This window comes from Hyperolius riggenbachi, chromosome 2 (genome assembly GCF_040937935.1).
Source record: "Hyperolius riggenbachi isolate aHypRig1 chromosome 2, aHypRig1.pri, whole genome shotgun sequence".
NCBI classification, from domain to species: Eukaryota; Metazoa; Chordata; class Amphibia; order Anura; family Hyperoliidae; genus Hyperolius; species Hyperolius riggenbachi.
In genome coordinates this window covers 395,997,766-396,024,154 of record NC_090647.1, presented here as the reverse complement: position 1 = coordinate 396,024,154, position 26,389 = coordinate 395,997,766, and the positions used below count along the sequence as shown (strand labels likewise).

The window sequence follows — 26,389 nt, the reverse complement described above, 5'->3', positions numbered from 1 at the left end:
AATAAAAAAAAAAACAACATTGACTGGATTCGAACCAGCACCAGTGACAAAATACATATCCCAAGTCTCTGTCTTTACCACTGTGCTACAACGCTACTCAGTAATCATAGTGGTATTTGCTGCTTGCATTTCTCCCTCCAGCATGAAAATGGCCATTCAAAACGCTAAATAGCGTTTTACATTAAGTGAATGACGGCGCCATAATGGTCTAGCGCAGCTGTGCGCCATTTTTTCCTGCTCCCTTTCAGACGACCCTCCTCCCTCCTGTGACGCGTTTATGGAAGTGCGCATGCGCAGTGCTGAAAGTAGCTATTTTGTAGAGATGGGAAGTTCGGATCTTTTCAATGATCCGGATGATTCGAATCGGATCATTGAAAAGATCCGGATCTTTGATCCGAATCTCAGATCATTTTACTACCGATGCATTCGGGGTGAAATGACTAGCAGGACAGGACTTTCCCTGCTGTGGACAGGAGAAGGGGAGGGGGGTGGACACACAGAGAGAAGGGGAGAAGATGGACAGAGGGCAGGGAGTGGACAGAGAAGGGACGAGCAGAGAGCAGAAATGTTTGCACACAATACCCACATGCTGAAGTCATATGCTTTACATATATTTCCCCTATATGCTCATCTGTGTACTTTGAAAGCAAACGTAGCACAGTGAAAGAAAGCATTCCCAGAAGATAAGTGCAGCTGTTTAGTGCCGAGTGCAGAAGGATCATATTTCAATCACAGTGCCTGCAAAGTTACTGAGCTGTGCTGAGCCAAAAGTTTCCAATGTGATCACTGTGCAGCACTACGGAACAGACAGCCTGTAATGAGCAGCACGTTATAGCCAGTGTGTGTGCTCTACACATATCTGGCAGTGGCACCCATGTCCGCTCTCTCTCATCTACCTGTGGCTGCAAGGCTGCCTCCCATCCAACTCAGCTATCCATCCCTGCTCTGCTTCCAGGACCCCCGCTGCCCGCTGAGAGGGGGCGTGTCGCTCATGGCCCCGCCCCTTTTACGATCCGAATCACTCATTTTGATGATTCGGATGATCGACTCATAAAATAGATTCGATCCGAATCGTTCATGAACCGGACAACACTACTATTTTGGATGGGTAGCTATCTTAGACGGGACAACGGCACGATTAGGCAAGAGAGAATGGATGAGGTAAGGGCTGGTGTTTACGAGCAATTCGGTGGCTTTTTGGTACTGGAGAGTTGCTGTGGAAATACATTTTATTTATTAACAGAATAACCTCTTTTATCGCCAGGATTTACTGGCAACACGGTGCATCACTTGGCAGCACAAGTGTCATATCTATCCAAGTCATCCTTTACAGGCAGGGAAAGGCCCACTGCTACTGTGGCTGCTCTTCGATTTTACTTATGCTAATCAAGAGAAATTTGCATATGCCCCGATTAACCGACAGATGTGCTACGGTGTCTTTGTACGAATGTTGCGTCGTAGACAGTTAATCAATGGAATATTACCCATTGCATTCACCCAGCTCCAGTGGGTGCTTGAAAGCTAGATTGCAGGTGCTCTATTGTCACGGTACAGCATCCAAAGATGTTGAATTGATTACCATCATCATTAGATGTGGCGGTGGATATTATCATCTCTGTTTCCGGTAGTAGAATATCAGCAGCGTTTTGCCATTTTAGCATGTTAATATTTTCCCAAAATTTTACGCTATATGTATAGATTCTACATCAAATTATATGTACAAAAATGCAATAAACATGATAACTGTCAACCAGAGGCTTTGTGAGTTCAATACCCTTGAGTTGGTGACCTTAAGCATGTGTCCAATGTAATTTCTAGAATTTAATGTACCACTAATGAACCAATTTTTTTCATCCAATCTTACCGTTTCTATGTAATACAAAGGACTGCCTAAATTATCCATTCAATGTATTCACTCAATTTACCCTTAACCACTTGCCGACCGCCTACTTCATATTGGCGGCGGCAAAGTGGCAGCCCCAGGACCACGTAACGCAGAATGGCGTCAGGTCCTGGGGCACTCTTTGGCCGGGGATCGCGCGCTGGGATGCGCGCGCATCCGCCGGCAATAGGCTCCGCCCACCCGCGACGTCAACCCGCCGGCCAATCGGAAGCGCCGGCGGGTTGTTAACCCGACGATCGCCGGATAGGAAGCGTTTAATACGCTTTGTAATGTTTACAAAGTGTATTATACAGGCTGCCTCCTGCCCTGGTGGTCCCAGGGCAGGCTGCAGCCACCCTAGTCTGCACCCAAACACACTGATCTGCCCCCTGATCGCCCACAGTACCCCTCAGACCCCCCCCCCCTGCCCACCCCCCAGACCACCGTTTGCACACAATCACCCCCCTAATCACCCATCAATCACTCCCTGTCACTATCTGTCAACGCTATTTTTTTTTTAGTCCCTAAACTGCCCGCTGCTCCCTCCTGATCACCCCCCCCACCCCTCAGATTCTCCCCAGACCCTCCCCCCCCCCCCCGTGTACTGTATGCATCTACCCCCCCTGATCACCTGTCAATCACCCGTCAATCACCCCCTGTCACTGCCACCCATCAATCAGCCCCTAACCTGCCCCTTACGGGCAATCTGATCACCCACCCACACCATCAGATCGCCTGCAGACCCGCCGTCAGATCACCTCCCAAGTGCATTGTTTACATCTGTTCTCTCCTCTAAACACCCACTAATTACCCATCAATCACCCATCAATCACCCCCTATCACCACCTGTCACTGTTACCCATCAGATTAGACCCTTGCGGGCACCCAATCACCCGCCCACACGCTCAGATTGCCCTCAAACCCCCCCTTATTGATTCGCCAGTGCATTATTTACATCCGTTCTTCCCTGTAATAACCCACTGATCACCTGTCAATCACCCCCTGTCACTGCCACCCATCAATCACCCCCTGTCACTGCCACCCATCAATCAGCCCCTAACCTGCCCCTTGCGGGCAATCTGATCACCCACCCACACCAATAGATCGCCCACAGATCCGACATCAGATCACCTCCCAAGCGCAGTGTTTACATCTATTCTCTACTCTAAACACCCACTAATTACCCATCAATCACCCCCTATCACCACCTGTCACTGTTACCCATCAGATTAGACCCTAATCTGCCCCTTGCGGGCACCCAATCACCCGCCCACACGCTCAGATTGCCCTCAGACCTCCCTTATCAATTCGCCAGTGCAATATTTACATCTGTTATTCCCTGTAATAACCCACTGATCACCTGTCAATCACCCCCTGTCACTGCCACCCATCAATCACCCCCTGTCACTGCCACCCATCAATCAGCCCCTAACCTGCCCCTTGCGGGCAATCTGATCACCCACCCACACCAATAGATCGCCCGCAGATCCGACATCAGATCACCTCCCAAGTGCAGTGTTTACATCTCTTCTCTCCTCTAAACACCCACTAATTACCCATCAATCACCCCCTATCACTGTTACCCATCAGATTAGACCCTAATCTGCCCCTTGCGGGCACCCAATCACCCGCCCACACCTCAGAACGCCCTCAGACCCCAGCCCTGATCACCTCGCTAGTGCATTGCTTGCATCTATTTCCCCCCTCTAATCACACCTTGAGACACCCATAAATCACCTCCTGTCACCCCCTAGCACACCTACCCATCAGATCAGGCCCTAATTTGCCCCGTGTGGGCTCCTGATCACTCGGCCAAACCCTCAGATCCCCCTCAGACCCCCCCCCCCCCCCCACCTCCCCAGTGCATTGATTGCATCTATTTTCCCCTCTAACCGCCCCCTGAGACACCCATCAATCACCTCCTGTCACCCCCCTAACACTCCTATCCATCAGATCAGGCCCAATACATCCTGTCATCTAAGAGGCCACCCTGCTTATGACCGTTTCTACAAAATTTGCCCCCTCATAGACCACCTGTCATCAAAATTTGCAGATGCTTATACCCCTGAACAGTCATTTTGAGAAATTTGGTTACCAGACTACTCACAGTTTTGGGCCCGTAAAATGCCAGGGCAGTATAGGAACCCCACAAGTGACCCCATTTTAGAAAGAAGACACCCCAAGGTATTCTGTTAGGTGTATGATGAGTTCATAGAAGATTTTATTTTTTCACAAGATTTTATTTTTTGCGACATCTTCTATGAACTCACCATACTCCTAATGGAATACCTTGGGGTGTCTTCTTTCTAAAATGGGGTAATTTGTGGGATTCCTATACTGTCCTGGCATTTTAGGGGCCCTAAACCGTGAGGAGCAGTCTTGAAACGAAATTTCTCAAAATGACCTGTGAAATCCTAAAGGTACTCATTGGACTTTGGGCCCCTTAGCGCAGTTAGGGTGCAAAAAAGTGCCACACATGTGGTATCGCCGTACTCAGGAGAAGTAGTATAATGTGTTTTGGGGTGTATTTTTCCCCATACCCATGCTGAGTGGGAGAAATATCTCTATAAATTGACAATTGTGTGTAAAAAAAAAATAAAAAAAATTGTCATTTACGGAGATATTTCTCCCACCCAGCATGGGTATGTGTAAAAATACACCCCAAAACACATTATACTACTTCTCCTGAGTACGGCAATACCACATGTGTGGCACTTTTTTGCAGCCTAACTGCGCTAAGGGGCCCAAAGTCCAATGAGCATCTTTAGGCTTTACAGGGGTGCTTACAATTAGGCACCCCCCAAAATGCCAGGACAGTGAACACACCCCACAAATGACCCCATTTTGGAAAGTAGACACTTCAAGGTATTCAGAGAGGAGCATAGTGAGTCCGTGGCAGATTTCATTTTTTTTTGTCGCAAGTTAGAAGAAATGGAAACTTTTTTTTTTTGTTTTTTTTGTTACAAAGTGTCATTTTCCGCTAACTTGTGACAAAAAATAAAATCTTCTATGAACTCACCATACCTCTCACTGAATACTTTGGGATGTCTTATTTCCAAAATGGGGTCATTTGGGGGGTATTTGTACTATCCTGGAATTTTAGCCCCTCATGAAACCTGACAGGTGCGCAGAAAAGTCAGAGATGCTTGAAAATGGGAAAATTCACTTTTGGCACCATAGTTTGTAAACGCTATAACTTTTACCCAATCCAATAAATATACACTGAATGGTTTTTTTTTAATCAAAGACATGTAGCAGAATAACTTTCGCTCTCAAATGTATAGGAAATTTTACTTTATTTGAAAAATGTCAGCACAGAAAGTTAAAAAAGTCATTTTTTTGACAAAATTCATGTCTTTTTTGATGAATATAATAAAAAGTAAAACTCGCAGCAGCAATCAAATAGCACCGAAAGAAAGCTGTATTAGTGACAAGAAAAGGAGGTAAAATTCATTTAGGTGGTAGGTTGTATGACCAAGCAATAAACCGTGAAAGCTGCAGTGGTCCGAATGGGAAAAAAAGCTCTGGTCCTTAAGGGGTTTTAGGACTGCAGTCCTTAAGTGGTTAAAGTGAACCTAAAGCCATAAAAAAAAAAAAAAAAAAATGAGATGAACTCACCTGGGGCTTCCCTCAGCCCCCTGCAGCCGATCGGTGCCCTCGCAGCTCCGCACCGATGCCTCTGGACCCGCCGGCGACGACTTCCGGTTTCGCCGTCACCGGTCGACAGGCATGGGAACTCGAGTGATTGTTCGCGTTCCCAGCCTGTATATTGCTCCCTATGCTGCTATTGCGCCTCCTTAGCAGCATAGGGGGCGATATACAGGCTGGGAACGCGAACAATCACTCGCGTTCCCATGCCTGTCGGCCGGTGACGGCGAAACCGGAAGTCGTTGCCGGCGGGCCCAGAGGCATCGGAGCGGAGCTGCGAGGGCACCGATCGACTGCAGGGGGCTGAGGGAAGCCCCAGGTGAGTTCATCTCATTTTTTTTTTTTTGACTTAAGGTTATCTTTAAGCCCCGTCTACACGGGGAGATGTTGTGGCGATCCGGCGGCTCGATTAGCCGCCGGATCGCCTCTTCCGCGTCCTCGCTCGCCGAGTCTGAAAACCACTGCGCCTGCTTGGCCGTGCCCTTGCTCCCACTGACGTCACCAGGAGTGTATTACGCAGGCCCAGTACAGTCTGCTGAGGAAAAAAAAACTACTTTTTAATATTAAATGTATGCTTTATTGGCACAGGTACCAGCACTGGTAGACCAATTAAACAACAAAAAGAAAAGAGAAACAAACAGTATATGCTGCTCAAAACTGGGCATTTATTGAAAATATATATATAAACCATACATCCTCTATAGTGAAAAAGTGTCATAGTAGAGACACTTAAAAAATATTGTAGATACAATATTACTGTGCTGTGATTACCCAGAGACAAAAGGGAGAACCCCTAAAATCGCATAGATCAAGTTGGTTGGATAAGATAGAAAGTTGCACAATCAGACCTCTGACTAAAGGCTCATACACACATCAGACTATAGTCTTTGGAAAATGAAAGATCACAGACCAATCTTACCACCCTTCATGTAGTATGAGAGCCATACCTACACAGTCTTTTCTATGGAGCTGAACTCCCCATCAGAAAAAAATCTTTGCAATCTAGACTATGGTCTGATATGTGTATGAGCCTTAATAGTAATAATATGCAGTCCAATTTTGCTTGAAAAATCTCAGGTTGCAACAGCCGTAAGCATGCAGGTCCTTTAAGCAAAAAGATCCAATATGTCCATAGTGGCAGTAGTGAAATTTTGTATAATCTCCACCGTTATAAATAGAACACTAGGATCAGTCCTCCTAAGGTTATAATCAATGGTCTGTTTTAAGCCTCTTAACTATTTAAAAGTCCACTCAAGGTACCTTAAGTTAAATGTTCAAGTTCCTTTCTTCTGCTACCTGTGTAGCTGGGAACTTCAAAGCTCTCCGTCTGAACTGCGGCGGTGTCCGGCGGCCTACGTCACTTCCTTCTGGCACCATACAGCTTCAGGGGGCTGAGGGATGCCCCAGGTGAGTAAAAATCATTTTTTTTTTACTTAAGTATCCCTTTAAGGCATGAAGCGCTCACAGTGGGTAGAAATAAATAACCAACACAAATTAATGATCTACTACATAAAAAGCCTGGGAGCCGCCATATAACATAATGAAGTATTCAAAAAGACTAAACACTGCTACAAGAAATCGAATATTCAATATGCAAACACTACTGTTTGAGACTGTCTGTCGCTAGATGGATAGCACAATTGAAAAAGTTCCTGCAAGACATAAAAAGAGGGGTTACCTATACCTAGGTCTTCTCATGGGGGATTATTTTGGCGGTTACCAACAACTTGATTGCATATGATTACTATTAAGGTCCGTACACACGCCGGACTGCAGGTAACGACTGGTCTGCCGTCACCTCCCGCCGGGCGGGTCTTCAGCAGACAGTCCGGCGTGTGTACAGTCTGTCGGTGGACTGATAAGGCTGTTTCTGAGCGATCCGCCTTGCGGATCGCTCAGAAACACCCGTATCAGTCTGCAGACAAACTGTACACACGCCGGACTGTCGCTGGAACGCCTGCCCAGCGGGAGGTGACGACGGACTGGTCGTTGCCTGCAGTCCGGCATGTGTACGGACCTTTAGTCAGAGGTCTGCTTGTGCAACTTTCTATCTTATCCAACCGACTTGATCTATGCAATTTTAGTTTCAAAATATTTTATTGAGAAAAAATTCAATAAGAACTTACAGCTTTTAGATAGTCCCTTAACAAAGGGCATTATTTCAGTCAATCAGTGTAACATATAAACAGAAAATTAAACATAAACCAAATATGCAGGTTATTCCGATGATCGTGTTTTATGGTCAACCTTTCGGGTGGGCATAGCCCCTAGAATGAGAGGGCGCAAGACCTCAGGCCCAAGGAAGTCGAGGCTGAGAGCCAGGGTTGCCAAGTTCGGGTGAAAGACAGGGTTGTATCGTTAACTATTGCTAGCAATCTTTCTGAGATAAGAATATTCATTATTATAGCATCTGCTTGATCAAAAGACAGGGTGGGTTTAAGCCATTGTCGTGCAATATGTAAGCGGGCCGCCTTGGCAACATGTTGAGCAAGTCTATGCTGTGGGTATTTCCACCTCTGGGGCTTGTGTCCTAGAAGGAGTTGAAAAGAGTCAGGGGATATATCTATCTCAAGAGCTGTACCTATAGCAGAGGCTACATGGGCCCAATATTTTTTAACTATAGGGCAAAACCACCATATGTGAGGAAGGTCCCCCACCTGACCACAGCCTCTGAAGCACATGGGGGATTTATTGTGGGATATGGTGTGCAGCTTCTGGGGGGTGATATAAGTGCGATGCAATATCTTATAGTTAGTTTCGATATGAGAAAAGTAGTTACTTCCTTTTGCTAGCGTAAGACAACATTTGGACCATTGTGCTATGGTGAGAGTCTGACCCAGATCTTCCTCCCAAGCTTTCATTGCTTGAATTTTATCTATTTCCAGGGGTTGTGATATTATTGAGTATAAATAGGAAATGAGTCCGCCCTCCAGAGGTCTCTGAGCACACCAGTGTTCATACGTAGTACGAGTTGGAGAGATATGTGCCGTATGCATAGTGGTCTTTAGGAAATGATAAATTTGTAGCGCTCTGAAGTATTCCTTAGGGGGTAAAGAAGTATGAGAGCAAAATGCAGACCAGTTTGGAAACTGGTCGTTTACTAAGAAGTTAGCCAGTGTGAGAAAGTTGTGGGATATCCACCATTGAAAGGGACGAGAGTCCCAACCTGGTGGGAAGTCTGGATTTCCAAATAATAATAGCTGGCGTGGAACTTCAGATTGCAGTTTTTTATTAAATCTTAATCTCTGCCAGATAGATAAAGAGTGGGCCGTTAAGGGTGACAATTTTTTGTATTTTGCGGGTGAAAGGTGTAGGGACCACTGGAGGGCCGCCAGGTCAATTGGGGACAATAGATCGTTTTCAATGTCCGCCCATAGGGGCCTAGTGTGGACATCATGTAGCTGTGCCAGCTGAGCAATTTGGGCTGCTCTATAATAGCTAAAGAGGTCAGGGACACCCAGTCCTCCCCATTCCTTATTGAGAAACATAACTGATTGTCTAATTCTGCTTTTTTTTATTGTTTGCGATAAACTTAAAAATGGAGGTTTGGAGATCTTTTAAAGAAGCTTTGGTTATCTGTATAGGGAGAGTTCTAAATAAATACAGAATCCTTGGTAATATGTTCATTCGCACAGAGTGAATGCGACCAGACCAAGAAATCGACGAAGAGCTCCATTTTTGTAGGTCTCCCTTCAGCTCAGACAGAACCGGCCTGTAGTTTATAGCAAAAAGATCTGCTGGGTTAGTTGTGATTTTAATGCCTAGATAGGTAATATATTTTGATTGATAGGATAGTCCTAACTTTGTGGCCAGAGCCTCTGCACTATTTTTAGGTAAGTTAGCAAAAAGAACTTCAGATTTGTTGATATTTAAAGTGAGTCCTGAGAGTTGGCCAAATTGTTTGACTACCTGGAGAAGGTTTGGGATAGATGTGTGTGGGGAGGATAGGGTTAATAGCAGATCATCCGCAAAAAGATTTGCTTTGTACTCTGAGTTTTTAATTTTAATACCTTGTATATCCTGGGTAGAGCGGATTTTATTGGCTAAGGGTTCTATTATCAATGCGAATATTGCAGGGGATAGCGGGCACCCCTGCCGGGTGCCTCTCTGAATCGGGATGGGAATTGGGGAGTCAGTGGGAAGCTTAAGTTGGGCCACGGGATTAGAATAAAGGCATTTGACCGCGTTCAGAAAGGAGCCTCCAATACCGGCCCTAGCTAAGGTGGTGTGCATAAAGGGCCAATCTATCGTGTCAAATGCCTTTTCCATATCGAGGGATAGCAAGGCGAAAGGAGTCCTGGAAGTTCTGACACTGTGGAGGAGATTAATTACCTTTCTGAGATTATCAGGCGCCTGGCGCTGTGGGACGAAGCCCACTTGGTCTCTGTGTGTAAGAGGACCTAAAACCTTATTTAGTCTAGCTACTAGTATTGCTGTTAGGAGTTTGTAGTCCAAATTTAAAAGTGATATGGGCCGAAAGTTTTTAATGTCAAGGGGGTCTCGCTTAGGTTTGGGTATGACGACTATTGTAGATTGTAGGAACTCAGAGGCCGGGGTCTTGCCTTCTAGGATAGAATTAAAAATCTTTTTAAGATAGGGTATAAGGACTCTTTTAAATTTTTTATAATAAATAGCTGAGAAGCCGTCAGGGCCTGGGGCTTTTCCATTTTTTAGTTTTTTGATGGCAAGGAAAACTTCCAGATCTGTTATTGGGATGTTTAGAGCCGAGGCTTTATCAGGCAAGAGGACAGGTGTTTTCAAATTATGATAAAAATTATTAGTCGAGGAGTCTCGTGTGCTGGTATTCTTAGCAGAATATAAAGATTTGTAGTAGTCTGCAAATTCAGTGTGAATTTTAAGAGGGTCTGAAGTGACTCCACCTTGTCTATTTCTTATTTGTAGAATTTTATTGGTGGAATGAGCATGTCTAAGCTTTCTGGCTAGCCATGTGTTGGGCTTATTATATTGTACATAAACTTTTGATTTAGTCCATCTGATAGCCTTTTCCGTCCGAGCCGAAAGGAGAACATCAATCTGGTTTTGGGTATCCAATATTTGTTTATATAAATATCTGGAGGGGGAGGAGGCGTGAGCTCTCTGGAGTTGGGAAAGTTTGTGCTCGAGATTGAGCTGGGTCTCTGTTTTTAGTTTTTTCCTTTGCGAGGCTATTTGGTAAGTTGGCCTCTTATGGTTGGCTTATGGGCCAGCCAGAGAATGTCAGGCTTGATATGGCCTGTATCGTTTAATTGAAAGTAGTTAGAGAGTTGCTCCTCCACCTCCAGTGTAATTTCATTGTCCGTCAGCAAACTTTCATTGAGCCTCCATGGTGGTCGGGCAATTGGAGTGGTAAGAGAGGAACAGGCCGTCCACACCATGTCATGGTCTGACCAGGAGCTAATCATGTGTCGTGCAAATATTAGGTTAGGGATTAGAGTGGCAGATAGTAGAATAGTATCAATTTGGGAGTAGCTATGGTGCGCCGTGGAGAAAAAGGTGTAACTACGTAGTATGGGGTTATGTTCTCTCCACGTGTCAACCAAGTGATATTCAGTAAGAACGTTTCCCAGGGCCCTAGAAAGCTGTTTCTGTCTTGAGGATGGGGGTTGCTGTGACCTATCTATGTTTGGGTTAGGGGCGATATTGAAGTCGCCCGCCCATATAATAGAGTGGGCAGGGTAATTCTCCAAGTGCTTAAGTATTTCTTTAACGGGATTGATTGGGGCTTCGGGAGGCGCATAGAGATTGACTATACATATCTTACGGGCCTGTATTGTACCTATTAATATTATATAACATCCCTCCTCATCATTGACACTCTTCTCTAGAACAAATGGGAGAGTATTTTTAAGAAGTGTGAGGACCCCTCTGTGTTTAGAGTCGGCTGACGAGGCATAAAATCGGTGATATTGAGAGTGGAAGTATTTGGGAAAAGAGGTTTTGGTAAAGTGCGTCTCTTGGATGCATAGTATATCTGGGCTACATTTCTGATAATCCAGGAAAGCTTTCCTTCTTTTGGTTGGGGAGTTTAACCCCTTAGCATTGTGGGATAATATATTGACTTGAGCCATGCTTTAAGTCAGTATGGTTTTGCTGTTGTTGATCAATATTAAGTTGGGCAAGGCCCCGCCCACCCCTCCCCAGGGACCACAACCTCCCACCCCCCAGTCAACCTGTATAGGATAAACCTGCATAAGAATATTACTGGAAAACAACAAAACTAGCCAACATGGCTTAACACTTATACATACATAATAGGACATTTGTGTAGAGGAGAACATCCTCAGGGTAATGATGAGAGCTGAGAGCAATAAAATAGCGCAGTCAGCTCTGATCATTTGAGGGGGACAGCACTGCATATCCCGGCTTCTCCGACATCCTGTAGAGGGAATACAAGGTTAATATTATCATATGCATAAATAAGGCATTTGCGATCCTGCAGCACCATCTAGTGTCCACTGGTGGTTAAAAGTAATTAATAACCCTTTCTTAATTGTACCAGTGTATAATCCATCAGGAGTTCGTTTTAGTGTATAATTTTGGAACAAGGGGTAAAGGGGAAACAAGGTAAAGTTGTATGAGGACCTCTCTGGTATAGTTATGGGCTCTAATTGGGTCCAATCCTTGTGGAAGACACGACATCAACACGGAAAGTGTCAGCACGATAGCTAGTGTTTTTATATAAACGGGTCGCAGCCAAAGGGTGCCAGGTTCTTATTAAGAACTTTTTATAGCGTGTATCCTTAATTTTAATGTAAGGCTTTTGCCTAAGTTTTGCGGGAAGAGAGGGGGCCTATGCCCGCTGTTAGTGTCTCAGTACTCACAGTTCCTATTGTAGAGGGAAGATCATCTTCATCTAAAGGAAGATGGCAAATTGTGGGTAGCACCGATGGTTTTAGCGATGAAAAAATTTGGAGAGGCCGTCCCGGGAGGACCTAGCCCCATGCTGTGGGTTTCTCCCGTCCTGGGTGAACAAGGGATGGACTGTTTCAAACGTTAGATCTTGAGGCCTGTGTAGGGCGAAGTCGTTTTCTTCTGGCCGCCCATACTCTAGCCGGGCGAGCGGGGCGCAGCGGGAGTGGGGTTATGGGCATCGCTTCAATCTGGATCCCCGCCTGCTCCAGGTGTCTGCGGCCTTCTTCTAAAGAACGGCTGGTATACGTGGTGCCTTTATAAGTAAACATTAAAGAGAAGGGGAAGCCCCATTTATATCTCACCGATGCCTTCTGAAGAGAGAGTGTCACCGGGCGGAGGTTCCTACGGCGCTGGATGGTTGAGGGAGCCAGATCTGCATAGAGTTGGACTCCTTCTGGGGCTCCAGGCAGGGATGTAAGGTTTCGGGCAGCCTCTAATATCAGATCGCGTACCTCCTCAAATTGGAACTTCAGTATTACGTCCTTAGGTAGGTCTGGGTTGCGTACTTTGGCCAATGCTCGGTGGATCCGGACCATGCGGAATTGAGTTGGGTCCATCTGTGGCAGGAGTGCAGTGAAAATGGCTAGAGCGGCGGGCTTCAGATCCACTACCGTTTCAGGGAGGCCTCTGATGCGGATGTTCGCTCTTCTGCTGCGGTTTTCGACATCCTCGAGTTTAAGTTCGAGTAGCTCAATTTTCTCGGCCTGCTGGTCGATTTGTTGCTTATCCGCCTCCTGTGCATCTGCCATGTCGTCCATCTGCTTCTCCACCTCATCTACACGGTGTCCCAGTTCCTTGATCTGGTCAGTAATGCTTTTTACTGCGTCCTTCAACTCGAGTCTAAAGACTCTTTGAATGTGGGTGAGGAGATCCTCGTGGAGGGGAGGCAGTTGTGGGGTCTCGTCTAGGTCCGGATTGAAGTGGGGAGGAGACGCGTTTTGCCTGTCCGGAGTTGTAGGAGCGCTCCGGGAAGCTCCGCTGTTTTCGGCGGCCATCTTGTTTTTGCTAGGGCGGGGGCCCTGCTGTGGCGAAGTTTTGTTTGCAGGAGTGGAGGTATGGATTTTTGTTCCGTTCTTCTCCCTTCCTCTGCCCGACATGTTAGGAGAGCTAGGACTCACATTTAGGGGGCTGCAGGAGCGCTAAAGTTCGCTAAAGATCTTGTCGGAGGTCAGCCTGGGAGCGGAGCGGGAAGGAATCACATGCGTCCTCACCGGCGCCGCGCATGCGCCGATCTATGCAATTTTAGGGGTTCTCCCTTTGTCTCTGGGTAATCACAGCACAGTAATATTGTATCTACAATATTTTTTAAGTGTCTCTACTATGACACTTTTTCACTATAGAGGATGTATGGTTTAAATATATATTTTCAATAAATGCCCATTTTTGAGCAGCATATACTGTTTTTTTTCCCAGTACAGTCTGCGCCTGCACAGTACGCTCCTGATGTCAGTGGGAGCGAGGACACGGCCGCACAGGCGCAGTGGGTTTCTGACTTTAAAGTCGGAAATTCCAGAAGTGAACCAGAGGCAGGGACAGGAGCATTGGTGAGTGGCTGGGCAGTCTGCAGGGGGACCATTAAAAGCCCCAGGTAAATTCAACTCTTTTTTTTTTTTCCCCTATAGAGTAACCAAGCAGCTCAGGGTGACCCAAACCACTAGGAATGTATAGGGGGATAAAAGAGACCGAAAAGCCCTCCTACTAATAAGCAATGCTTGATGAAATTTGCCTTCTTAAAACAGAAGGAATATGCAAATTATCCCTTTCAGTAGTGGTGCATTGTGGGTAACCACTGTGTTCCCTTATAGCTGAATTATTGCAAATTTCCTTCTGTTTTAAGAAGGCAAATTTCACCAAGCATTGCTTATTAGTAGGAGGGCTTTGCGGTCTCTTTTACCCCCCCCCCCCCTATACATTCCTAGTGGTTTGGGTCACCCTGAGCTGCTTGGTTACTCTGTTGTACTCGTCCAAGCCCTATTCCATTCAGCCATATCAATCTCTGCCATATACTGATAAGGGCCAAAAGCCTGAAATAGGCTGTCTACATGTGGGGTTGGTCTGACAAATATTTAAAGCTATAGGCTTGCAATACGCCAGTGGTTCTGGATCCTTGACTTGCTTACAGGGGTGAAAAAGGATAAATTGCATATTCAGTAGTGGTGCATTGTGTGTAACCAACCACAAATGTTCACTTATAGCTGAATTATTGCAAATTTCCCCCTACAGAAGTCCTTTAGTGGTTACAATAAGGGCTGGTGCACACGCAGGTGCGGTACTTCTGTGCCTGCGCAGAACGCTCCAGGCTACATGAGGGCGATTGCGAGTGGTGCGGCCGTGTGCTTGTGAAGGCGTTGAAGATGCTGACCTTGCCAGGTCGGCATCTGCAACGAAGTGGAGCCGGGACACCGGCTGGGAGCAGAGCTGCAGCGAGGGAAAGTTCACAGTGGTCAGTTGCATAACTCACGCGTTATAATAACTGAACTGCAGTGGAGACTGGAAGTAGACTAATACAAAGCCTGCAGACAGCGAGTTACAATAACCCAATCTGTTACTGTGAACAGGCCCAAAGACTTGAATGGGCAATGAGTTGACGTGCAGAACTATTTTGCAACGCAACTGACCACTGTGAACAGGGCCTCACACTATACTTGTTGCATTGCATATCCTGAAAATTAAGAGAGCATTGCATCAGTGATATAAAGCTGCATCACAGCCTACTGCTGGGATGTAGCCGATACAGTGCAGCATACAGTCTATAGCAGGGTTCTCAAACTCAATTTATCTGGGGGCCGTAGGAGGCAAAGTCAGGATGAGGCCGCATAAGGGATTTCACAAAAAAAGTCCTCAAATGTGCACACAGAACGTCTTCCTATATAACTGTTATGGTGGCATGTCATTTTCGCAATCAGCAGCTCCCGACCCCGTCCCTTGCATTGATTTTTATTTCTATTCAAAATCAAATTTACACTGAAGCAAAGTATTTTGCCTATTTTACCTTATAGTTCGCTTCAGTGCTCCCATTACAAGTAATCCGCCGTGTCCCCGCCGCAAAACGAGGGCTGCAGAGCCCCCAAATCGCCCGGGGGGCAATCCGCCGGCATTTCCTTGAAGGGCCAGAGCTTTCAGCTTCAGCTCTGCCCCTCCTGACATCATTCGCGGCGGATCGCCGCCTCTGCCCGCCCCTCTCACTCTTCCTTCACAGAGAGGGGCGGGGAGAGGCGGCAATCCGTGCGGCGATTGACGTCAGGAGGGGCAGAGCTACAGCTGGAAACTCTGCCCCTCAGCGCAGTCGTGGATGTTTGCCCGGGGGATATGGGGGCTCTGCAGCCCTCGTTTAGCGGCGGGGATGCGGCGGATTACTTGGGAGCACTGAAGCGAACTATAAGGTAAAATAGGCAAAAATAGTTCGCTTCCGTGTCTCTTTTGCTTTTGCCGGTGAGGGCCACAAAATATTGTATCGAGGGCCGCAAATGGCCCACGGGCTGCGAGTTTGAGACCCCTGGTCTATAGACTTTATGCTTGTGCCACCTGGTAATGCACTGCATGCTGTGTAACATCCCCCTGGAAATTGTTGCACCACACTGCAAAAGTAATAGTGTGAAAGCTCCCATTGAAATATCCACACACTGCATCCCATTGTAATGTGATTATAGTGTCTGTCGTGGTTTAACTAATATAGTATGAAAAGAGCTTAAAGAGAATCTGTACTCTGAAATTCTTACAATAAAAAGCATACCATTCTATTCATTATGTGCTCCTGGTCCCCTCTGTGCTGTTTCTGCCATTCTCTGCTGCAAACCTGGCTTGTAATTGCCAGTTTTAGGCAGTGTTTACAAACAAACTAACCAGCTTCTAATAGGCTCAGCTAAGCAGAGTGTGTTAGTCACACAGAGCCTGCAGGGGGTGTGTACAGCTTCTAGCTAATCACAAGCAGCCCTGCACATTCCAGTCTGACTGCCTCAGCCTGACTGTGCCGACTATAGAGAGAAGATTAGATCATATAACAGAGATAACACAGCTACTGTGCAATTAGGAAAAGCTGCAGTAAGCCAGACCACATTAGAAAAGGCATAGGAACTTATAGCATAGAAGAAATAAAGATAAACAATTTGTTACAGAGTCTCTTTAAAGAGAATCTGTATTGTTAAAATCGCACAAAAGTAAACATACCAGTGCGTTAGGGGACATCTCCTATTCCCCTCTGTCACAATTTCGCCGCTCCCCGCCGCATTAAAAGTGGTTAAAAACAGCTTTAAAAAGTTTGTTTATAAACAAACAAAATGGCCACCAAAACAGGAAGTAGGTTGATGTACAGTATATCCACACATAGAAAATACATTCATACACAAGCAGGCTGTATACAGCCTTCCTTTTGAATCTCAAGAGATCATTTGTGTGTTTCTTTCCCCCCTGAGGGGGGAGTTCATAGCAGAACCACAACACTGAAGAACTTGGCAGCCTTCCAGACACAGGCTGACAAGTCTGACAAGGGAAAGATACATTGATTTATTACAGAGACTGTGATAGTACAAAGTGTTGCAGTAAGCCAGAACACATTAGAATAGCTTTTGGAACTTGTAGGATGATAAAAAACAGGATGCAATTTTTGTTACGGAGTCTCTTTAAAGAGGAGCTGTTAGGTATAAGGTCTCAGAGACAAAAAATACATATATCAGTAGCTAAATACTGGCTGTACTTACATTACATATGCATTTCACTGTCCACGTTTGGATTTCACAGAATTTTTATATAGTATATGCAGAGATTGATGCTCCTGACATTTCATGGCAGCTTCCATCTTTTACTGTCTTGTCTGAAGCCAATTGAGATGTCATATCCTCCCTTACCCTGCTTCCTGATTAATTATTCATTAGCCCTCCCAAGTCCCAGCCCTCAGACACTCCTACCAGTCTCTGGTCTTATGCTCTGCACACAAGATGCGTTTTCCCGTTCGATCCGCGGGTCGATCGGGATCGATTTGATTATTTCCAACAGTCCCGATTCGTATTTCGATTGTTCCTGCCGTCGATTTGCATGTTAATTATGCCAAATCAACGGCAGGAACGATCAAAATCCGAATCGAGCATGTTGGAAATAATCTAATCGATCCCAATCGACCCGCGGATCGAGCGGGAAAACGCATCGTGTGTATTAGGCATAACGGGGGCATATTGTCTGTCACTCAGCGGGGAGCGATCATGTCGTGGGGGGGGGGGGGTTGCGTGCGATCTCGCTGTCAGTTGAGGTGGGGGGAGACGTGCGAGCGATTGCGTTGTCAGTCACGGGGGGGCGGTTGCGATGTCGGTCGGTTTGCGGGCGATTGCGATGTCGGTTGGTTTGCGGGCGATTGCGATGTCAGTCGTTTTGCTTGCGATTGCGATGATTGCAAAGTCAGTCGTTTTGCGGCCGAGATTGCGATGTCGGTCGGTTTGCGGGCGATTGCGATCTCGGTCGTTTTGCGGCCGAGATTTTGATGTCGGTCGTTTTGCTTGCGATGTCGGTCGTTTTGCTTGCGATTGTGATGTCGGTCGTTTTGCTTGTGATGCCGGTCGTTTTGCTTGTGATTGCGATATCGGTCGTTTTGCGGGCGATTGCGATGTCGGTCGTTTTGCTTGTGATTGCGATATCGGTTGTTTTGCTTGCGATTGCGATGTCGGTTGTTTTGCTTGCGATTGCGATGTCAGTTGTTTTGTGGGCGATTGCGATGTCGGTGGTTTTGCTTGCGATGTCGGTCATTTTGCTTGTGATTGCGATATCGGTCGTTTTGCTTGCGATTGCGATGTCGGTTGTTTTGCTTGCGATTGCGATGTCAGTCGTTTTGCTTGTGATTGCGATATCGGTTGTTTTGCTTGCGATTGCGATGTCGGTTGTTTTGCTTGCGATTGCGATGTCAGTCGTTTTGCTTGCGAGTGCGATGTCGGTGGTTTTGCTTGCGATGTCGGTCATTTTGCTTGTGATTGCGATGTCGGTCGTTTTGCGGGCGATTGCGATGTCGGTCGTTTTGCTTGCGATTTCGGTCGTTTTGCTTGCGATTACGATGTCGGTCGATTTACGGGCGATTGCGATGTTGGTCGTTTTGATTGCGATGTCGATCGTTTTGCTTGCGATGTCGGTCGTTTTGTGGCCGATTGCGATGTCGGTCGTTTTGCGGGCGATCGCGGGTATTACTCGCGGGGGGGGGGGGGGGGTTGTGCCGCCGATCGCCGGTATCACTCTTGGGGGGGGTCTGGGGTGGGGGGATCTGGGGGGGGGGCGTCTGGGGGGGGGGGGTTCTGCCGCCGATCGCGGGTGTCACTCGCGTGGGGGGGGGTTAGTGGGCTGGGGTGCTGTCGATCGCGGGTGTCAGCGGGGGGGGGGGGAGAGGTTTGTGCCGCCGATCGCGGGTGTTTTCCTGGGGGGTGTGTGTGTCGGGTGCCGCCGATCGCGGGTGTCACTCGCGGGGGGGGGGATGTTCCGCCGATCGCGGGTATCACTCGCGGGGGGGGTGCCCTGACGATCGCGGGTGTCACCTTGGGAGGGGGGGTTGCCACCGGCAGCCTGCAGCTGTCACTCGGGGTGTCTGGATGGGGAGGGAAGGAGAGAGGGAGCAGCCAATGAGGCTGCAGCAGGGCGGGATAGGGAAATGAAGGGGTGGTGCAGGGAGGGCAGTAGAGAGGAAGTAAAACCTTCCCATAATGCTCTGCACGCTGCCTGCGGCCTTTTCAGTCTGATGCGGCCTCCTAAACAGCCTGGAGATAAGGAAGGCTGCTATTCAGCCAACAATAAAGTAAGAGAGTTTTTTAACTTCAGTATTGATATTTGGCTTCCTTCCACACTGTTTAACACAGGGGAACATAGATCAAAATGAGTTGTTTTTGCCTGACAGTTACTCTTTAATGCCGAGATGTTATTTGCATATATACACTGTGCTGTATATGGCGATCTTAGACCACTTGTACTAGGTGATGTGCATTGCTGGGCCAAATTTTCATGTGTGGCTTCTTGGACTTTGTGCATATTTGGATGTGAAAAATGTTTGCATCTTCCACAGCTGTAAAATATAGCCAGAGCCAGTTCTAGTAAAAATGGGGCCCCTAGGCAAAATAAATCTGGGAGTCCCCCTGACAGACTCCCCCTAAACCAGAAAGCATCATGAGGGGCCCTTTGTTGCAGTTACATTTCTCCCCAGGGCCCCTGAGCTGACTGCTGTCGACCCCACAATGACCACTCCCCAAATGAATTGTTCCTCCCTGGGGCCCCTATAGAGTCTTTGGCAGAGCAGCATATCACTTATTCCGGCAGACAAGCTCCTCTGATAGGGCTGGTGCACACCAAAACCCGCTAGCAGATCCGCAAAATGCTAGCAGATTTTTAAACGCTTTTTTTTATTTTTCTATGCCGTTTTGCTAGCGTTTTGCGGATTGCTGCTGCGGTTTTCAGTATAGTAGATTTCATATATTGTTACAGTAAAGCTGTTACTGAACAGCTTCTGTAACAAAAACGCCTGCAAAACCGCTCTGAAGTGCCGTTTTTCAGAGCGGTTTGCATTTTTCCTATACTTAACATTGAGGCAGAAACGCACCCGCAATCCAAAAAATGCCTCACCCAGGCATTTTTCGTTTCTGCAAAACGCCCCCCGCTCTGGTGTGCACCACCCCATTGAGATACATTGACCAAGCAGATCCGCAGCCGCAAGCGGATCTGAAAACGCCCAAAAAGCCGCTCGGTGTGCACCAGCCCTCAGTCCATTGCTCCATGCACCCCCACAACTTCATCCTTACAGGGGCGCCTTTTCTTAGTGACCTTATGCATGTCATTACGTAATATCATGCCACAAATCACAGAGAAGATGTAGCCAGCAGTGGATGAAAATGGAAATGCACAGAGCCCCAGATCGACAGTGATGTGCACCCACCGTGACAGGTGAGATGCTTCTCTGCCAAAGACTCTGCAGGGGCCCTAGGGAGCAACAGTTAAGTTGGGGGGGAGACACTTTGGGGGCCCCTATAGGCTCTGGGTTCCCGAATCTGCGGGCAGCGGAGGACGGCGGCGTGGGAGCGATCGGAGCAGATGGGGCTGGTGGAAACCCCAAGTATGTATAAAATCTTTTTAATTTTGATCTTTGAGTCCCTTTAAAGAGTTTATTCTCAACATTTTATGTTTACATTTGAACAATAGCTGTAGGAAGAAAATGGTGGTTAGTATTCCTTGCTTCCCTGCCCATTTTCAAGGCTATGTGAAGTTGGCCCCCCTACAATCAGCACAAATAAAAGTTCTAGCATGTTTGGTTAGTGCTACGTTTGTGCCCGTTTGTGCCGCAAAAATAAACATTTGTGCTGCTTTTGTTTTAAAGATAATAGCAATTATCTTTTTCCAAACGATGACATCACCCAGCCCCCCTACAAAGGCGCACGGACACAAAAGTGGTGTCGTTGGTTAGTGCTGGGTTTGTGCTCATTTTGTGCTGCAAAAATCACAGTTCTATCTGTTATCGTTTTTGAGATATTAAAGATTTTTTATAAAGGTCAAAAGTTCACCCAGCCCCCCTAGAACAGCGTACAGACACGAAAGTGATGTCGTTGGTTAGTGCTGGGTTTGTGCTCATTTGTGCTGCAAAAATCACCGTTCTATCTGTTATCGTTTTTGAGATATTAAAGGTTTTTTATAAAGGTCAAAAGTTCACCCAGCCCCCCTACAACAGCGTACAGACACGAAAGTGATGTCGTTGGTTAGTGCTGGGTTTGTGCTCATTTGTGCTGCAAAAATCACTGTTCTATCTGTTATCGTTTTTGAGATATTAAAGGTTTTTTATAAAGGTCAAAAGTTCATCTAGCTTCATTCACTTCACTATTGAGATGTTTCTGGTTTATTTAATGTACAGATAATGCCCGGTTAACAAGATAGGGACTGTAGGTTCATTCTTCTATGTCCCCACCTCTGTTTGTACCCCCTCTGTGTGCCTCTGCTTGTGGACCCTCCCCCCCCTCCTGTGCTCTGTAACCCCTCTCTGTCTCTGTTTGTACCCCTGTCCCTCTGTACCTACTCTGTGCCTTTGGTTTTTACACCCTGTGCCTCTGTCTGTACCCCTCTGTGCCTCTATTTGTACCCCTGTGCTTCTGTTTGTACCCACTTGCCTCTTTTTGTGCTCCCTGTGCTTCTTTTTGTACCTCCTGTACCTCTGGTGCCCCCCTGTGCCTCTGTACCTCTGTTTGTACCCACTATGCCTCTTTCTGTACTCCCTGTGCCTTCGTTTTTACACCCCGGTGCCTCTTTGTCCAATTTGTCCACTTGCCGCATGCACCCTTTTTTCCTGCACCCTAATCCCCCGGTTAACGAACAAGATAGGGACTGTAGGTTCATTCTTCTATGTCCCCACCTCTGTTTTTACCCCCTCTGTGTGCCTCTGCTTGTACCCCCCCCCCCCTCCTGTGCTCTGTAACCCCTCTCTGTCTCTGTTTGTACCTCTGGTGCCCCCCTGTGCCTCTGTACCTCTGTGTGTACCCGCTACGCCTCTTTTTGTACTCCCTGTGTCTCTATTTGTACCCCCAGGGTCTCTGGATAAAAGTATTAGAGGCAGAGGATCAGTAGGACAGCCAGGCAACTGGTATTGCTTAAAATGAAGTAAATATGGCAGCCTCCACATACCTCTAGCTTTAGCTCCCATTTACGTTAGAATAATACTAGGGAGTGGATAGCCACAACTAGAAGATACCATGTATCCACATTTATATCTTGTCCATACTTGCTATTCTTCATGCACTACATTGACCAGAAGTAGCTAATGTTGTTTTACCTGTTCACAGTCAACAGTTGGCTTGTTTGTGCCTTAAATCTGGTTAAATGGAATTATTTTGTTACACTCTGTATAATTTAGCTAAATAAAATTTCCAACCTTTACTGCAACTTGTCTCTCGGCAACTGTCGCTAGTCCGGCACGTGTCTCGGCTTGTGTATGCGGACTAGCGACAGGCAACACTGTGAAGTGAAGGGATCATCCGGCCGGGGATGCTCCCTTCGGCGATAGCTTCCGCCACGTCTCTGCCCTGTAGCAGAGACATGTAGATGGCTGTCGCTGCTGCAGAGCTGTCATCTAGCTGTCGTCAGCACGTCCCCTGTGCGCTGGCGACAGCTACAATTGTAGCCCATGTGTATGGGCCTTTAACTTTGCTGTGTTTCTGCTTCTCACCTAAATGTTCCACACCACGCTCAATACATCAGAGACTTCTGGGTTCATAGCCAAAAGTGAGAAATATGGAGCACAGCATGGAACACAATTCTGAGATGGAGTGATAAAGAGAAGTTGACCCTCTGTGCCACAGCCCAAGCAGTCCTGATTTGAGATGAGTAATTATTGAGCAGTAGGGCTAAAATTGATTTTCTGCCTATGGACTTGTGTTTGATTTTGAGCTTTATAGATTGTGGCCGAGGCATCCGTGCAACAAACTTTCATTGATCTGAAGCAAGGGGAACGTTAAAGTTATTGCAGCGTTCTATTTAATTTGAGAGCTATAGAAAATGGACAGATAGTCCACGACTTATGAATGGCCCAATCCCATTGCGATGACGTCATTTCTGCATGGAGGAAGTTTGAATCCACTTGAGGAACTGAGTTCACCACAGGGGGGGGGGGGGGGGGTACAAATAGAGGCAGAGGGCAGGACAGAGGCACCTGGAGGCACAGGGGGTACAAACGGAGGCACAGAGGGGGTACAGAGACACAGGAGGTACAAACAAAGGCACAGGGGGTACAAAAAAAAGGCATAGTGGCAGTGGCGTTCCTACCATGGGGCGGCAGGGGGCTCCCCACTCTGGGTGTCGGGTGCCCCAGGGGGTGTCACCAAGGCCTCCCACAGAGGCCTGTGCAGGAGGGGGAAGCAACACAGAATGGAGGGGTGGTGGGGAAAGCGGCGGGGAGGGGGGACGGACCCCCCACCTCCCTCACCTGGGTCCCCTCTCTCTGGCGCTTCCCCCCTCCTAATTAGCAGCAGCTTTAGATATGAGGGCAGGAGCGGGCGGAGAGGACTTACTCACCTGCTTCCTGCATTCCAGGCGATGGCGCACAGCGTCATCATCACGTGACGCTGCTCTCCGCCTTCTCCACCGCCCACTGTGCTTCCTGATTAGCGGAAGCACAGTGAGTGACAGAGAAGTCGGAGACCAGCGTCACGTGACAGATGACGCTGTGCGCCATCGCCTGGAACGCAGGAAGCAGGTGAGTAAGTCCTCTCCGCCCGCTCCTGCCCGCATATCTAAAGCTGCTGCTAATTAGGAGGGGGGAAGTGCCAGAAGCTTCCCCCATACTGGGGGCAACTATGCTACTGGGGAAACTATACTGGGGAGTGGGGGCAATTATACTAGCTATACTGGGGGCAACTATACCAGCTATACTGGGGGCAACTAAACTAGCTATACTGGGGGCAACTAAACTAGCTATACTGGGGGCAACTAAACTAGCTATACTGGGGGCAACTAAACTAGCTATACTGGGGGCAACTAAACTAGCTATACTGGGGGCAACTATACTAGCTATTCTGGGGGCAACTATACTAGCTATTCTGGGGGCAACTATACTAGCTATTCTGGGGGCAACTATACTAGCTATTCTGGGGGCAACTATACTAGCTATTCTGGGGGCAACTATACTAGCTATACTGGGGGCAACTATACCAGCTATACTGGGGGCAACTATACTGGGGGCAACTAAACTAGCTAGCTATACTGGGGGCAACTATACTAGCTATACTGGGGGCAACTATACTAGCTATACTGGGGGCAACTATACTAACTTCATTGGGGGTAACTAGTTTCACTGGGGGCAACTGTACTAGCTATACTGGGGCAACTATACTAACTAATACTTTAAATTAGTTAGCTCCGCCCTCATCTGGTCATGACCACGCCCGCCCATTTTTTCGGGGGGTGGGGGGGGGGGTGTCTTTTAATACCCAGTACCGGGTGCCAAATGCCCCAGGTACGCCACTGCATAGTGGGTACAGACAGAAGTACAGAGGCACAGGGGGGGTGCAGGAGGTACAAACAGAGACACGGGGTACAAAAAGAGGCATAGCGGGTACACACTGAGGTACAGAGGCACAAGGGGTACACACTGAGGTACAGGGGGTACAAACTTTGGTGAGGATTACAAAAAGAGGCACAGGGGTTTACAAACGGAGGCACAGGGGGTACAAATAGAGGCACAGGGAGTACAAAAAGAGGCACAGGGAGGGGTACAAACAGAAGCACAGGGGTACAAACTGAGACACAGAGGGATACAAGCAGAGGCATTGGGAGTACAGACAGAGGCACAGGGTGTAAAACCAAAGGCACAGAGTAGGTACAGAGGCTCAGGGGTACAAACAGAGACAGATAGGGGTTACAAAGTGCAGGAGGGGGGGGGGTACAAGCAGAGGCACACAGAGGAGGTACAAACAGAGGGAGCAGTGAAAAATGGCGCCAAGCTCAGTTTATATAAAAATGGTGCCACTGGAATTCCATTATAAAACGATATTTAGCATTTTAACGATAAGAACTGTAAAAAAAATGGCGCCGAATTCCAAAACGTTAATTATCATTTTAAGATGCCCATAAAACAGTTAATTATCGTTTTGAATGGATTTATTTCCGTTATTTATCGTTTTAGCTCTTAAACGTTATTTTATAAAACGTTAATTAACGTTTTAGGTGTTATGTTTCCATTACTACATACATGCATACATATACATACAGGCATACATGAATACAAGCATACATACATGAATACATGCATACATACATGCATGCATACATACATACATACATACATACATACATATATACATGCATACATACATACATACATATATACATGCATATATACATGCATACATACATACATACATACATATATACATGCATACATACATACATACATACATATATACATACATACATACATACATATATACATGCATACATACATACATATATACATGCATACATACATACATGTATGTATGTATGCATGCATGTATGTATGCTTGTATGTATGTATGCATGCATGCATGTATGTATGTACGTATGCTTGTATGTATGTATATGTATATATGCATGCATGTATGTATGTATGTACGTATGCTTGTATGTATGTATATGTATACATGCATGCATGTATGCTTGTATGTATGTACAGTATGTATGCATGTATGTAGTATTGGAAAAATAAAGTATAACAACTAAAACGTTAAATAGTGTTTTATAAAATAACATTTAAGAGCTAAAAGATAAATAACATTTTATAATATCGTACGCTAAATATCGCACAGTAAAATGGCGCCATTATTTAGCCGGCGCAATTTTTCATTGTATGCCAAACAGAGGTGGGGACGTAGAAGAATGAACCTACAGTCCCTATCTTGTTCGTTAACCGTGGACTATCTGTACATTAAATAAACCAGAAACATCTCAATAGTGAAGTGAATAAAGCTAGATGAACTTTTGACCTTTATAAAAAACCTTTAAGGGCCCTTCTCCACCAGCGCGGTTGCGCTGGCTGAATCGCAAAGTCGCAAACCACTAGCGATTTTACAATCGCTATGGTTTGCTTTTTAACATAGGAATCGCGGTAGGTCATTTCCACTACTGAGATTCGTTTTTTACAGGAACGCGAACGCGCGGCGGAGCGATATTTGCCGCGATTTTGCTATGCAGTGCATAGCATAGCAAAATCGTGGCCGCAAACGTCGGGAAATCGCCGGCTTTGCGATTCAGCAATCGCTAGCGTTCAGCGTGAACGCTAGCGACTGCTAGTGGAAAAGGGCCCTAATATCTCAAAAACGATAACAGATAGAACAGTGATTTTTGCAGCACAAATGAGCACAAACCCAGCACTAACCAACGACCCCACTTTTGTGTCCGTGCGCCTTTGTAGGGGGGCTGGGTGATGTCATCGTTTGGAAAAAGATAATTGCTATTATCTTTAAAACAAAAGCAGCA

The 26,389-nt window shown here is 46.7% G+C and overlaps 1 protein-coding gene across 13 annotated transcripts in view; it reads left to right on the top strand.

Annotated features, from left to right (window-relative positions):
* PLXNA2 (plexin A2) overlaps positions 1-26,389 on the top strand; it is a 3,799,727-nt gene that overhangs the window by 12,582 nt on the left and 3,760,756 nt on the right. For 11 of the 13 annotated variants that reach the window (XM_068269773.1, XM_068269774.1, XM_068269772.1 and 8 more), the window contains exon 1: positions 1,061-1,161. The exons of 1 other annotated variant lie outside the window; for it this stretch is intronic. The gene's annotated coding sequence lies outside the window, so the exon portion shown is untranslated. Of the gene's footprint in view, positions 1-1,060; positions 1,162-6,866; positions 6,938-26,389 lie in introns of those variants that run through there. One more of the 13 variants, XM_068269770.1, reaches the window with a different exon arrangement.